The sequence below is a fragment of the Lagenorhynchus albirostris genome, chromosome 1 (assembly GCF_949774975.1).
Source record: "Lagenorhynchus albirostris chromosome 1, mLagAlb1.1, whole genome shotgun sequence".
NCBI lineage: Eukaryota > Metazoa > Chordata > Mammalia > Artiodactyla > Delphinidae > Lagenorhynchus > Lagenorhynchus albirostris.
In genome coordinates this window covers 4,242,878-4,256,086 of record NC_083095.1, presented here as the reverse complement: position 1 = coordinate 4,256,086, position 13,209 = coordinate 4,242,878, and the positions used below count along the sequence as shown (strand labels likewise).

General features: G+C 37.4%; 9 non-coding genes across 9 annotated transcripts; all 9 read left to right on the top strand.

Annotated features, from left to right (window-relative positions):
- Positions 1-2,899: 2,899 nt before the first annotated feature.
- LOC132506085 (small nucleolar RNA SNORD113/SNORD114 family) lies at positions 2,900-2,973 on the top strand. The gene has a single exon (XR_009535701.1). It is a non-coding gene; the product is annotated as a small nucleolar RNA SNORD113/SNORD114 family (small nucleolar RNA).
- A 706-nt stretch (positions 2,974-3,679) lies between these two features.
- On the top strand, positions 3,680-3,752 carry LOC132506140 (small nucleolar RNA SNORD113/SNORD114 family). The gene has a single exon (XR_009535726.1). It is a non-coding gene; the product is annotated as a small nucleolar RNA SNORD113/SNORD114 family (small nucleolar RNA).
- A 690-nt stretch (positions 3,753-4,442) lies between these two features.
- On the top strand, positions 4,443-4,515 carry LOC132506111 (small nucleolar RNA SNORD113/SNORD114 family). Its single transcript, XR_009535712.1, has one exon. It is a non-coding gene; the product is annotated as a small nucleolar RNA SNORD113/SNORD114 family (small nucleolar RNA).
- Positions 4,516-5,877: 1,362 nt separating this feature from the next.
- LOC132506177 (small nucleolar RNA SNORD113/SNORD114 family) lies at positions 5,878-5,951 on the top strand. The gene has a single exon (XR_009535743.1). It is a non-coding gene; the product is annotated as a small nucleolar RNA SNORD113/SNORD114 family (small nucleolar RNA).
- A 910-nt stretch (positions 5,952-6,861) lies between these two features.
- Positions 6,862-6,932, top strand: LOC132505917 (small nucleolar RNA SNORD113/SNORD114 family). The gene has a single exon (XR_009535624.1). It is a non-coding gene; the product is annotated as a small nucleolar RNA SNORD113/SNORD114 family (small nucleolar RNA).
- An 894-nt stretch (positions 6,933-7,826) lies between these two features.
- On the top strand, positions 7,827-7,901 carry LOC132506045 (small nucleolar RNA SNORD113/SNORD114 family). Its single transcript, XR_009535688.1, has one exon. It is a non-coding gene; the product is annotated as a small nucleolar RNA SNORD113/SNORD114 family (small nucleolar RNA).
- Positions 7,902-9,035: 1,134 nt separating this feature from the next.
- LOC132506126 (small nucleolar RNA SNORD113/SNORD114 family) lies at positions 9,036-9,107 on the top strand. Its single transcript, XR_009535717.1, has one exon. It is a non-coding gene; the product is annotated as a small nucleolar RNA SNORD113/SNORD114 family (small nucleolar RNA).
- An 853-nt stretch (positions 9,108-9,960) lies between these two features.
- On the top strand, positions 9,961-10,034 carry LOC132506168 (small nucleolar RNA SNORD113/SNORD114 family). Its single transcript, XR_009535740.1, has one exon. It is a non-coding gene; the product is annotated as a small nucleolar RNA SNORD113/SNORD114 family (small nucleolar RNA).
- A 2,465-nt stretch (positions 10,035-12,499) lies between these two features.
- On the top strand, positions 12,500-12,574 carry LOC132506066 (small nucleolar RNA SNORD113/SNORD114 family). The gene has a single exon (XR_009535694.1). It is a non-coding gene; the product is annotated as a small nucleolar RNA SNORD113/SNORD114 family (small nucleolar RNA).
- The last annotated feature ends 635 nt before the right edge of the window (positions 12,575-13,209 follow it).

Genomic DNA, 13,209 nt, shown 5'->3' with positions numbered 1-13,209 from the left:
TTTTCACAGGCTGCAGGTTCGTAGTTCCTGTTGTTTTTGGTGTCTGTCCCTAGTGGCTAAGGTTGGTTCAGTGGGTTGTGCAGGCTTCCTGGTGGAGGGGACTAGTGCCTGTGTTCTGGTGGATGAGGCTGGATCTTGTCTTTCTGGTGGTCAGGTCCACGTCTGGTGGTGTGTTTTGGGGTGTCTGTGGCCTTATTATGATTTTAGACAGCCTCTCTGCTAATGAGTGGGGTTGTGTTCCTGTCTTGCTAGTTGTTTGGCATAGGGTGACCAGCACTGTAGCTTGCTGGTCTTTTGAGTGGAGCTGGGTCTTGGCATTGAGATGGAGATCTCTGGGAGATTTTTGCTGTTTGATATTACATGGAGCTGGAAGGTCCTTTGTGGACCAATGTCCTGAACTTGGCTCTCCCACCTCAAAGGCACAGCCCTGATGCCTGGCTGGAGCACCAAGAGCCTGTCATCCACATGACTCAGAATAAAAGGGAGAAAAAAAAAGAAAGAAAGAAGAAGATAAAAGAAAATAAAAGTTATTAAAAAATAATTATTAAAAAGTTTTTTAAAGTAATAAAAAAAGAAAGAAAGAAAGAAGAGAGCAACCAAACCAAATCCACCAATTATAACAAGTGCTAAAAACTATACTAAAAAAAAAAAAAGAAACGGACAGACAAAACCCTAGGACAAATGGTAAAAGCAAAGCTATACGGACAAAATCTCACACAGAAGCATACACATAGACACTCACGTAAAGAGAAAAAGGGGAAAAAAGAAATATATATATGTCGTTGCTCTCAAAGTCCACCTCCTCAGTTTGGGATGATTCGTTGTGTATTCAGGTATTCCACAGATGCAGGTACATCAAGTTGACTGTGGAGCTTTAATCCCCTGCTCCTGAGGCTGCTGGGAGAGATTTCTCTTTCTCTTCTTTGTTCGCACAGCTCCTGGGGTTCAGCTTTGGATTTGGCCCCGCCTTTGCGTGTAGGTCACCTGAGGGCATCTGTTCTTCGCTTAGACAGGACGGGGTTAAAGGAGCCGCTGATTCGGGGGCTCTGGCTCACTCAGGCCAGACGGAGGGAGGGGCATGGAGTGCGGGGCGAGCCTGCGGCGGCAGAGGCCGCTGTAATGTTGCGCCAGCCTGAGGCGCGCCGTGCGTTCTCCCGGGGAAGTTGTCCCTGGATCCCAGGACCCTGGCGGTGGCGGGCTGCACAGGCTCCCCGGAAGGGGGGTGTGGACAGTGACCTGTGGTCGCACACAGGCTTCTTGGTGGCGGCAGCAGCAGCCTTAGCATCTCCTGCCCGTCTCTGGGGTCTGCGCTGTTAGCCACGGCTCACACCCGTCTCTGGAGCTCCTTTAAGCAGCGCTCTTAATCCCCTCTCCTCGCGCACCAGGAAACAAAGAGGGAAGAAAAAGTCTCTTGCCTCTTCGGCAGGTCCAGACTTTTCCCTGGACTCCCTCCCGGCCAGCTGTGGCGCACTAACCTCACAGGCTGTGTTCACGCCGCCAACCCCAATCCTCTCCCTGCGCTCCGACCGAAGCCTCAGCTCCCAGCCCCGCCCGCCCCGGCGGGTGAGCAGACAAGCCTTTCGGGCTGGTGAGTGCTGGTCGGCACGGATCCTCTGTGCGGGAATCTCTCCACTTTGCACTCCGCACGCCTGTGGCTGCACTCTCCTCCGCGGTCCCGAAGCTCCCCCTCCGCCACCCGCTGTCTCTGTCCGAGAAGGGGCTTCTAGTGTGTGGAAACCTTTCCTCCTTCACGGCTCCCTCCCCGAGGTGCAGGTCCTGTCTCTATTCTTTTGTCTCTGTTTTTTCTTTTCTCTTTTGCCCTATCCAGGTACGTGGGGAGTTTCTTGCCTTTTTGGAGGTCTGAGGTCTTCCACCAGCATTCAGTAGGTGTTCTGTAGCAGTTGTTCCACGTGTAGATGTATTTCTGATGTATTTGTGGGGAGGAAGGTGATCTCCACGTCTTACTCTTCCACCATCTTGAAGCTCCTCTCTCTGGCAAGTATTTTAGTAGCAATTGACCTATCTTGAATTTTCATGAATAATTTTTTCACTTATACCAAACACTGAGCCTTCATTTTACTTGGCCTTGTCATATTTTTGTTTTATGTAATAAATTTACTTGAGTTGTATTAAAAAAATAAAAGAAATAATTGGATAAAGGGTATTACATCTTTGGCTAACTATCACATAGCCAGGGATAGTATATAGTCAATGTTACTGTTCTGGATCAGTAGTCAGTTCAATGTTGTTCTCTTCTTTTAGGAGATGAGACAAAGAATTATTAACATCAATTAGTAAATATTTAAATGCCTAATAAAATGAAATGTGGACAGCAATGATCAATAATGCTTCAATCTCTTTATCATCTGCTATGCTTTGTACTCCTCAGGGTGGGTACTGAATGCTGTTCAAGGTTCTGCCATGATCCCTGTGATCAAAAAATTTACGTTTGCATCTACATGTGCGGACCAGCGTAAGTAATAATTAAATTTCTTGTCGAGGCGACTAATGGCATTCACTATCGGGTACTTCCCTGGTGGTCCAGTGGTTAAGACTCCGTGCTTCCACTGCAGGGGGTGAGGGTTCAATCCCTCGTTGGGGAACTAAGATCCCACATGTTGCACCAGAAAATAAATATCTATGAAATATAGTGACAGAAGACCAACCATAGTCTGATAGTGAAGCTGGTGTTGACATGAAGCATGATGTTGATTAATTGATATATTAAACATTGAGGTCAAATAGAGAAAGAGATCTAGTCTCTGTGGGAAATAATTCTATAGACAGATCTTAGGAATTTTCAAGAAACTTCTTAGGTTTTTGTGATTTACGTGAATTTATTTTGCTATTATTTGTGAATGATTGAGTTAAACAAAAGATGAAGAATAAGGGTAAATTATGGACCAATTATGATGACTGGCGCATATGAGGCATGTACAGTGAATATTACGTGTCGGGAGCTCTGAGGTCCAACTTAAAAAGAATCTAGTACGTTCACCCTGTTTGACATGTTCCATTAGACATTTGTCACATATATGCAAGGATCTTTTTCTTGAACTTGTGACCATAGACTTAAAAAATATTGTTATAAAAGAATCAATAGCAGAGTAAGGTTGATGTTTGATTGATTAAGAGAAAAATAAATAAATATTACTATAAATTAATAAATACCTAAATTACTATGTATATGAATGGTAGAAAGTATGGATTAATGGCGTGAATGTCTCAATCTTTTTATTACCTTCTCTGCTTGGTACTCTTCAGAACAGATACTGGAGCTGATTTCAACTTCCACCATGATCAAGGTTACCGTACTGCCTCTGTCAGGAAAGAGACAAAGGTAGGTAATGGTCAAAGATCTTGTCTTGGTTTGGGTCTTCGTTTAAGGGTGTTCATGGTATTATTAAAAATTCTTAAATCAAAAAGTTAACTATTGTCAATGATAAATATGCATGAAACATGTTGATTAATCAATAATGTGTAACACTGAGATTGAATAACAGAAGAGATATGATCCATGTGGGAAATGCTTGTATAGACAGACTGTAGAATCTTGCTCTTGGTTTTTTTTGTGTGTGAATTATATACTTATTTTATTATTATCAAAGAATTAATAATTATTAATAGTTTAATCAATACAAACACCAATGAAGAAAATAACACCCTAATATGGAATAACATGACATTGATGACTACTGGTGACATATGAGTAGTGGATGATGAAAATAAGTGTCTGAAATGCTGAGATCCAATACACAACATAATGTGTTCGATCCTTCTTTTGGAAATGGTCATATAGACGACTGTCAGAAATATACAAAGGTCATGTTCTTATATTAGATTCATAGATTTAATGGATCATAGATAGAACCATTAGAGAAAGATAAAAGTGAAAATGAAGCATTATTCAATCATGAACATATGTAGTGAGGCAAGATATATTATTAATAAATATTGAAAACAGTGAAGCCCTTTAAGAAATAAATGAATCAAGGGTGTTACTTCTTTGGCTAAGGATCATGTAGACATAGATAATTAACAGTCAGTTTCATTATTCTGGATCAGTTGCAAGGTTGAGGTTGTTCTCTTTGTTAATAAAGAAAATGTGTATATATAATGAAAAATTAATGAATACCTAAAAAATTGGAGTAAGTGATGTGGAAAGGAAGGACCAATGTAGATAAGGTCCTAACTTTTTTTTTTTTTTTATAAACTGTTCTGCTCTATACTCCTCAGAGTGAACACCCTTGAGGGATTTAACCATCTTCCGCGATCACAAGCTCTTTGGTTGCATCTATACATTAGAAGCATGGAGACCACTGTCAGTCAAAGTTCTCATGTTGGTTTGGGTGGTTTGCTTAAGAGTAGTTACTGTATGATTAGTGTGAATTAATGAATTAATAAACAATTTAGAAATGAACAAAGAGAAATTGAGCCAATCCTGGACCAGTGATGATGACTGATGATTTGAATCAAGGATGATAAATAATATGTGTCTGAAACTCTGAGGTGCAGCAAAAAGAAATCTAATGCATTAACTCTGTAAAGATCCTATAGATAAAAGTCAGGAATATACAAGGATCTTGTTTATTCTTTGTGTTCATTCATGCATTTTCACTTTACTCTTATAATTGGAGAAATGAAATAATCAAAAACCAAATATGTAAATAAATAAAGCTGAATGGGTGAATCCTTATCCAATTATAAAAATATGTGGTCATGCAAGAAATACTGTTAATAAATTTGAAAACAGTGAAGTCCAAAGAGAAACAAGTGGTGCATAACTGTTAAATCTTTGGCTAAGAATAATACAGACAATAGTAAGATTATTTACTGTAATCAGTAAGGTTACTTACTGTAAGTCACTGCTCATTTTCTGTGTCAGGGACAAGTTTTAAGTTCACTTTTTTAAGAGAAAATGAAATAAACATACTCCAAATTAATGATTGTCTAAGTTACTAAAAATGAAATGCAGAAGCAAGGATCAATGGAGATTAATTCTCAATATTTTATTATCTGCTCTGACCTGTACTTCTCAGAATGGATGCCCTTGAGCTGATTTAAGCATCTTCCATGGACAGGAGCCCTATGGTTGCATCTGTGTTAGGAGGATGGAGAACAATGTGAGTAGTAGTCAATGTTCTTGTCTTGGATTGAGCCGTATTTTTTTTAAATTATTATTTTAAAAGGTATTATTTAAAAAATTAAATATAATAAAAAAGTCCAAGCATGCTAATGTCAAATACCATTGGTACAAAACAATATGATTAATCCATATATGAAACACTGAGTTCAGTTAATGAAAGAGTTGGGTTTCAGGGGAAATGATTGTATAGATAAATGTTAGGGATATTCAAGACTCTTACACATAATTTTTTGTGTGATTTATTTATTTATTTATTTGGCTTTGTTGGGTCTTCGTTGCTGCGCACGGGCTTTCTCTGGTTGCGGCGAGTGGGAGCTACTCTTCATTGTGGTGTGCAGGCTTCTCGTTGCAGTGGCTTCTCTTGTTGCGGAGAATGGGCTCTACACATGCGGCTTCAGTAGTTGTGGCAAGCGGGCCCTAGAGCGCACAGGCTTCAGTAGTTGCAACACATGGGCTCAGTAGTTGCGGCATGAGGGCTCTAGGGTGTGCGGGCTCAGTAGTTGTGACTTGCGGGCTCTAGAGCGCAGGCTCAGTAGTCATGGTGCATGGGCTTTCTTGCTCTGTGGCATGTGGGATCTCCCTGGACCAGGGATTGAACCTGTGTCCCCTGCATCGGCAGGTGGTCTCTCAACCACTGGGCCACCAGGGAAGTCCCTGATTTATGTTTATTTAAATAATAGGGAATTAATTAATAAACGAATGTAGAGGACAGTAGAGAAAACTGCCTCTCCTGGACCATTGGCCATGACTTGAGGCATAGGAGTCATATATGGTGAATACCATGTGTCTGTAATCCTGATTCCACACAACGCAAAATCTAGCCTATCTTCTGTTATAAATGACCCCATGGGTCGATGTTAGGAATATACAAACATTATATTCCTATTCTGGGTTAATAGATTTATACATATTATTAATAATAAATCAGCAATATAGCCATTAAAAAATGTAAAAAAACACATAAAAAGAAGAAGGCAAAGCATTGTTCACTAGGAACATATGTGGTCAGGCAAGAAATATTATTAATTAAATAGAAAACATTCATGCCCTTTAAGCAATAAACGAATAAGTGTTTTGCCCTTTTGCTGAAAGGATCATACAGACACTGATAAGTAAGAGTCAACATTGTTGATCTGGGTCAGTCTCAAGTTTAAGGCTTTCTTTTCTTAAGAGAAAAAATACTATGTTATGAAAAATTAATGAATGCCTAAATGAATAAATGAAATGTGGATAACAAGGATCAATGGAGATAAGGTCTGAAATTTTTTATCATCTTTTCTGCTCTGTACCTCTTAGAATGGGAGCACTTCAGCTGGTTGAAGGATTCTTCTGTGGTCCTGAGAGCTCTGGTTGCATTCACGTGTTAGGACTGTGGAGACCATGTGAGTAATAGACAAATTTTGACCTTAGTTTCAATATTTTATTTAAAGCTATTGACTGTATTATTGCAAGTTGTGAAATATAATCAATGAAATTCAAATAGCCCAGAGTGAAATATGGGATTAATATGAAGTATTATATTGATTCATTCATAAAATGAAAAATGAGAGTAATTAATGAAAGATGTTGACACAAGGATGATTCTAAATATATATTAGAGATTTCTAAGCTCTTTGGTGGTTCCAATGAATAACCATTTTTAAAATTATAATTACTGAATTATGAATTGAACAATAAGTAATATAGAAATGAATGAGTAAAAAGAGGTATGGTATTGGATCAATGATGACCATTGGTGGCATATGAGTCATGTACAATGAATACTTTCTGGAACTCTGAGGTCCGAAGCAAAAGAAATGTCTTTTTTCTCTTCATGCATTTTCACTCTTTATTATAATTGAAGCAATGAAAGAATCAATAAACAAACATGTGGACAAATGGAGAGAAAGTCTCAATCTTTATCACCTTCTGTTTAGTACTTTTCAGAATAGAAGCTCAGAGTGATTTCAGCCTCTATTGTGATCAAGGTTATCATTTTCAGGTTGGTATAGGACAGAGACCCAGGTGAGCAATGACCAGTGTTCCTCTCTTGGTTTGGGTAATTTACTTAAGTGTTTTCATTGTATTCTAAAAAGTAATAAATCTAATCAACAGGTTAATAATGGCCCATTGATAAATATGACCTGAAACCTTATACTGATTAATTGATATTGTAGGGACTTCCCTGGTGGTGCGGTGGTTAGAATCTGCCTGTCAATGCAGGGGACACGGGTTCCAGCCCTTGTCCGGGAAGATCCTACATGCTGCAGAGCAACTAAGCCCGTGTGCCACAACTACTGAGCTGTGCTCAAGAGCCCACGAGCCACAAGTACTGAGCCTGTGTGCCTACAGCCTGTGCTCCGCAACGAGAGAAGCCACCACAATGAGAAGCTCGCACACCACAATGAAGAGTAGCCCCTACTTGTCACAACTAGAGAAAGCCTGAGCGCAGCAACAAAGACCCAACGCAGCCAAAAATAAATAAATAAATTTATTTTTAAAAAATTGATATTGTATAACATTGATATTCATTAATGAAAGAGTTGTAATCTCTTTTGGTAATGATTAGAGAGAAGTTAGGGATATTCGAGTGTCTTGTTCTTTGGCTTTTGTTAATCATATATTTATTTTATTACTATCAATGAAGTAATGATTTAATTGATACAAATATATAAATGAATGGACTAAAATTGGGCTTAAATGAACCAATGATGAGGATTGGTAGAGGTTGAGGCACAGACGATGAATAATAAGTATCTGGAACCCTGAGGTCCAAGACAATACATACTCTATTTTCATGTTTATTTGATCCTATGGACAGATGTTAGGAATGTATAATTTTCAAGTTCTTCGATTAAGTTTTAAAATTATTACTAGATCAATGAGAGCACTATTAAAGTTACATAAATAATAGATTACAAAGAAAAGATAAATTATGTTCTCATTATGAACATCTATGATGAGACAAGAAATATTAATAAAAATTTCCAGCACTGATGATCATTATGAAATAGATGGATCAAGGGTGTCATCACTTTTTCCAGATACCAGATAGACTTGAAAAATTAGGAGTCAATTTTATTGTTCTGAGTCAGTCTTAAGTATGAGCTTGTTCTTTCTGTTAAGAGAAAACAATTTCTACATTAAGAAAAAGTTATAAATTCCTAAATGACTGGGTAAAAGAAATGTACAATGCAAGAGTCAATGGAGATAAATTTTCTTTTTTTCTCATTGACTGTGCTTCATATTGTTCAAAATGGACACATTCGCGCTGATGAAGCGTTATTCCATGGTGATGCACCTTATGATCACATCTCTGTATTAGAAGCACCGAGACAAATGTGAGTAATAGTCAAATTTCTCGTCTTAGTTGCAGTGATTTTTTTTCCCCTGTGTATTCAGTGTATTACTTGAAACTTCCATATAGAGTAACAGAAGGCCAGTGTAGCTCAGTGATAAATATAGGCCTTCATTAAACACTAATTGATTAATGCATAGATGTATAATAGCATATAATTTGAAAAGAGGTACGTTGCTGTGAGAATGATCTATTTACAGTTAGCGATATCACGACTCTTCTTGGGTTTTGTGACTAATAATTTTAAAATTATTATGAGTGACTTACTGAATTAGTCAATAAACAAATAGAAATGAACAAAGAAAAGAGTAAAAAGTATTAATCAAAAATTTACTCATAATTCAATGATAAATATAAGAAATATTCTTTTGAATAATTGATAATGGGCAGGATTGAGGTCGAAAATTGGAAGAGATGGACCCTTAATGGGAAATGATTCTGTAAACTGAGGTTAGGGGTATTGAAGGGTGTTATTCTTGGAATATTTAGTGAACCATATATTATTTTATTATTCTTCCATATAGAAATGATGGAAGAAAAGAGACTCAGTGATGGAACAGTGATGATGATTGTGACGGGAAGAGTCCTGAATGATGAAAACATGTCTGAAACTCTGAGGTCCAACCCAGACCGTAAGTAGTCTCTTCCTTCTGGTGAAACTGTTTCTATAGAGAGATGACAGGAATATAAATAGGTCACATTTTTGTATGGATTTCATAGACAGATTTGTTATTATTAATAGATCTATAATGAACCATTTAGCAAATATAGATGAACATAAGGAAAAACAGGGTGAAGCGAGACAAAAGATACTGTTAATAAATATTGAAAACACTGATGCCCATTAAATAAATGGGTGAGGGTCACCTGTTTGGCCAAGGTTAGATAGAAAGACATGCATAAGCAAGAGTCAGTTTAATTGTTCTGCTTCAGACAAAAGACTGAGATTTTCTTTTAACAAGGTAAAAAATTTAGAGAGAAAAAGTAATAAAAACATAAATACTGAGTAACAGAAATGCCGAAAACAAAGATAGTGGTGATTAGGTCTGAATATTTTTATCATCTTCTGTGTTGCGTACACCTCAGAGCGAAGTCACTAGACGTGATTTAGAATCGTCCATGGATATGAGCTATGGGTTTGCCTCTGCGAAATAGGAGATGGAGATTACTGTGAGTCATAGTAGAAGTTCTTTCCTCTATGGTTTTATGAAAGTAATTCAATGTATTTAATAAGAAATGAGGAATATAAGTAAAGAAGGAGACTGCATCTCAGTGTTGAGTATGGATATAAAATCCACTATATGGTTTAATACATATATAGAAAACAATGTATTAAAATGAGATATATATTTAAGTAATAATTATTCTATATAGATGAAGGCTTTTTGTATTTTTTCTTGAATTGTACTGCTAAAAATAATTAGTGAATTTTTTATTTAATCAAAAAAAAATGTGTACATAGAAAAAGGACCAATGTTCGATCGATGATGATTTCTGTTCATCAGTATGAGTGATATAAAGTGAATACTTGTCTGGAATTTTGAGGTCCGATATTACATTAATCTATTCCATTCTCAACTCAAGAAGGCATCCTATAGGCAGGAATAAATGAGGAGCTTACTTTGGTCTTGTGTTCATATTTTTCATTCTATTATTAAAATAGGAAAATGGGAGAATCTATAAATACATATGTAATTAAAAATAAAGGTGAATGATCTGTATACCTTCTTGGGAGAAATGTCTGTTTAGATCTTATGCCCATTTTTTGATTGGGTTGTTATTTATTTATTATTTTTTAAATTAATATGTATTGGAGCATGGTTGCTTTACAATGTTGTGTTAGCTTCCACTGCACAACAAAATGAATCAGAGCTGCATGAGCTGTTTGTATATTTTGGGGACTAATTCCTTGTAGTTGCTTGGTTTGCAAATATGTCCCCCCATTCTGAGGGTTTTCTTTTCGTTTTGTTAATGGTTTCCTTTGCTGTGCAAAAGCCTTTAAGTTTAATTAGGTCCCATTTGTTTATTACTGTTTTTATGTTCATTAGTTTAGGAGATGGATCAAAAAAGATCTTGCTGCAATTTGTGTCACAGAGGGTTCTCCCTATGTTTTCCTCTAAAAGTTTTACACTATCTGGCCTTACATTTAGGTCTTTAATCCATTTTGAGTTTATTTTTGTGTATGGTGCTAGGGTGTGTTCTAATTTCATTCTTCAACATGTAGCTGTCCAGTTTTCCCAGCACCACTTATTGAAGAGACTGTCTTTTCTCCATTGTATATGTATACTTGCCACTTTTGTCATAGATTAGGTGACCATATGTGCGTGGGTTTATCTCTGGACTTTCTATCCTGTACCATTGATCTATATTTCTGTTTCTGTACCAGTACCATACTGTTTGATGACTATAGCTTTCTAGAAAAGTCTGAAGTCAGGGAGCCTGATTTCTCCAGATCTGTTTTTCTTTCTCCAGATTGCTTTGGCTCTTCATGGTCTTTTGTATTTCCATACAAATTGTAAAGTTTTTTGTTCTAATTCTGAAAAAAAATTGGTAATTTGATAAGGATTGCATTGAATCTGTAGATATCTTTGGATATGTAGCCATTTTCAGAATATTGATTCTTTCATCCAAGAATATGGTATATCTCATCATCTGTTTGTGTCATCTTTTATTTCTTTCATCAGCATCTTATAGTTTCTTAATTACAGGTCTTTGGCTTCCTTATGAAGGTTTATTCCTAGCTATTTTATTCTTTCTGATGCAACGGTAAATGTGATTGTTTCCGTAATCCCTATTTATGAACTTCCGTTGTTAGAGTATAGTAATGCAAGAGATTTCTGTGTATTAATTTTGAATCCTGCAACTTTTCCAAGTTCATTGAAGAGCTCTACTAGTTTTCCGGTATCATATATATGATTTTATATGTATAATATAATATCATTGGCAAATAGTGACAGTTTTACATTTCCTTTTCCAATTTGGATCACTTTTAATTCTTTTCTTCTCTGATACCAGTGGTTAGGGCTTCCAAAACTATGCTGAATTATACCCAAATAAAAAATTTAAAATATTAGGTGAGCGAAAAAAAAACCAATTTCCAGTTACGGGAAATATGGGTGGAGACAATAGATAGCTAGTGGGAAGCAGCCGCATAGCACAGGGAGATCAGCTCGGTGCTTTGTGACCACCTAGAGGGGTGGGATAGGGAGGGTGGGTGGGAGGGAGATGCAAGAGGGAAGAGATATGGGGACAAATGTATATGTATAGCTGATTCACTTTGCTATACAGCAGAAACTAACACACCATTGTAAAGCAATTATACTCCAATAAAGATGTTTAAAAAAAAAAGATATACCAGTAATATGTCAAGCAAAGCCAGAATTTCAATTATAAAGCCAAAGGACATGACTGTTACCACTTAGGGTAAGGAGGAGGGTCAGGAGAAGTGGTTGACAACCTTGATATTCTGGCGCAGCGGCAAGATCGAAGATTCCTTTTCAACAGATTTCACATATCCTCAACATTAGGGATTGCCTAAATAATGATGTGAATGCGGAAGCAGGGATAAGTGGAGAGTGTCTCCACCATTTTTATCTTCTGCTTTGTTTTATACTCCTCAGAGTGGGTGCACTGGACCAGAAATGAGGATTCTTCCTTGAGTGCCAGACTAGGATGGCATCTTGGTCATAGGAGCCCGGACACCCATGTGAGCATCATCTAGTTCCTAGTCTGGGGGTGGGTGATTTCTCAAAAAGTAATGACTAAGCTAAAAAAAATGGGTGAGAGAAAATTAAAGGAGGTCATCTTTATCCCATTGATAAACAAGGAACTGTTGTGAAGCAAAAACCTGATAATAAATATGAGAGAGATATGATGACGTGAGAATGGTTCTAGAGACAGGTGAGTGATATCGAGGTCTCGCTGGGTTTTGCAAACCCTAGAGTGTCAAAATTTGCATTAGTGAAGTAACGCATTCATCAATGAAACATATAGAATGAAGAGAAAGTCATCTTTTCTGGATCGATGATGATAAATGCCAGTGCATGAGTCATCGATGACGAATAATACATGTCTGGACCTCTCAGGTCCAATACACAAGAAATGTGGTCTGTCTCTTCATGCGTTTTCACTGGTTATGCTAATTGAGCCAATGAAAGCATCAGTAAACAAATCTGCTGGTCCATGGAGAGAAAGTCTCAATCTCGGTCATTACCTTCTCTGTTCGGTACTTTTCAGAATAGAAGCTCAGGCGATTTCAGCCTCCATTTTGATCAAGCTTCTCCTTTTCTGGTTGCTATGGGACAGAGACCCAGGTGAGTCATGGCCAGGGTTCCTGTCTTGGTTTGGGAAATTTGTTTAAGTGTTTTCATTGTATTCTCAAAAGTCATCGATATATATCAAAGGGTTGATGATGGCCCGTTGAAAAATAAGCCATGAGAGCTTATGCTGATGAAGTGATCATCTAGATCCTGGAAATGCATTAAGGAAAGAGATCACATGTATGGTGATAGTGATTGGATAGAAGTTAGGGATATTTGCAGGTCTTGTTCTTGGGTTTGGGGTATTCATGTCTTTCTTTCATTAGTATCAATGGTATAATGATTTATTTAATAGAGATATGTCAATGAACGAACTAAAATTGAACCCAAGGGGACCAACAAACAAGGTGGGTAGAGGATGAGGCATGGGCAAGGAACTATAAGTATCTGGAATTTGAGGGCCAAGA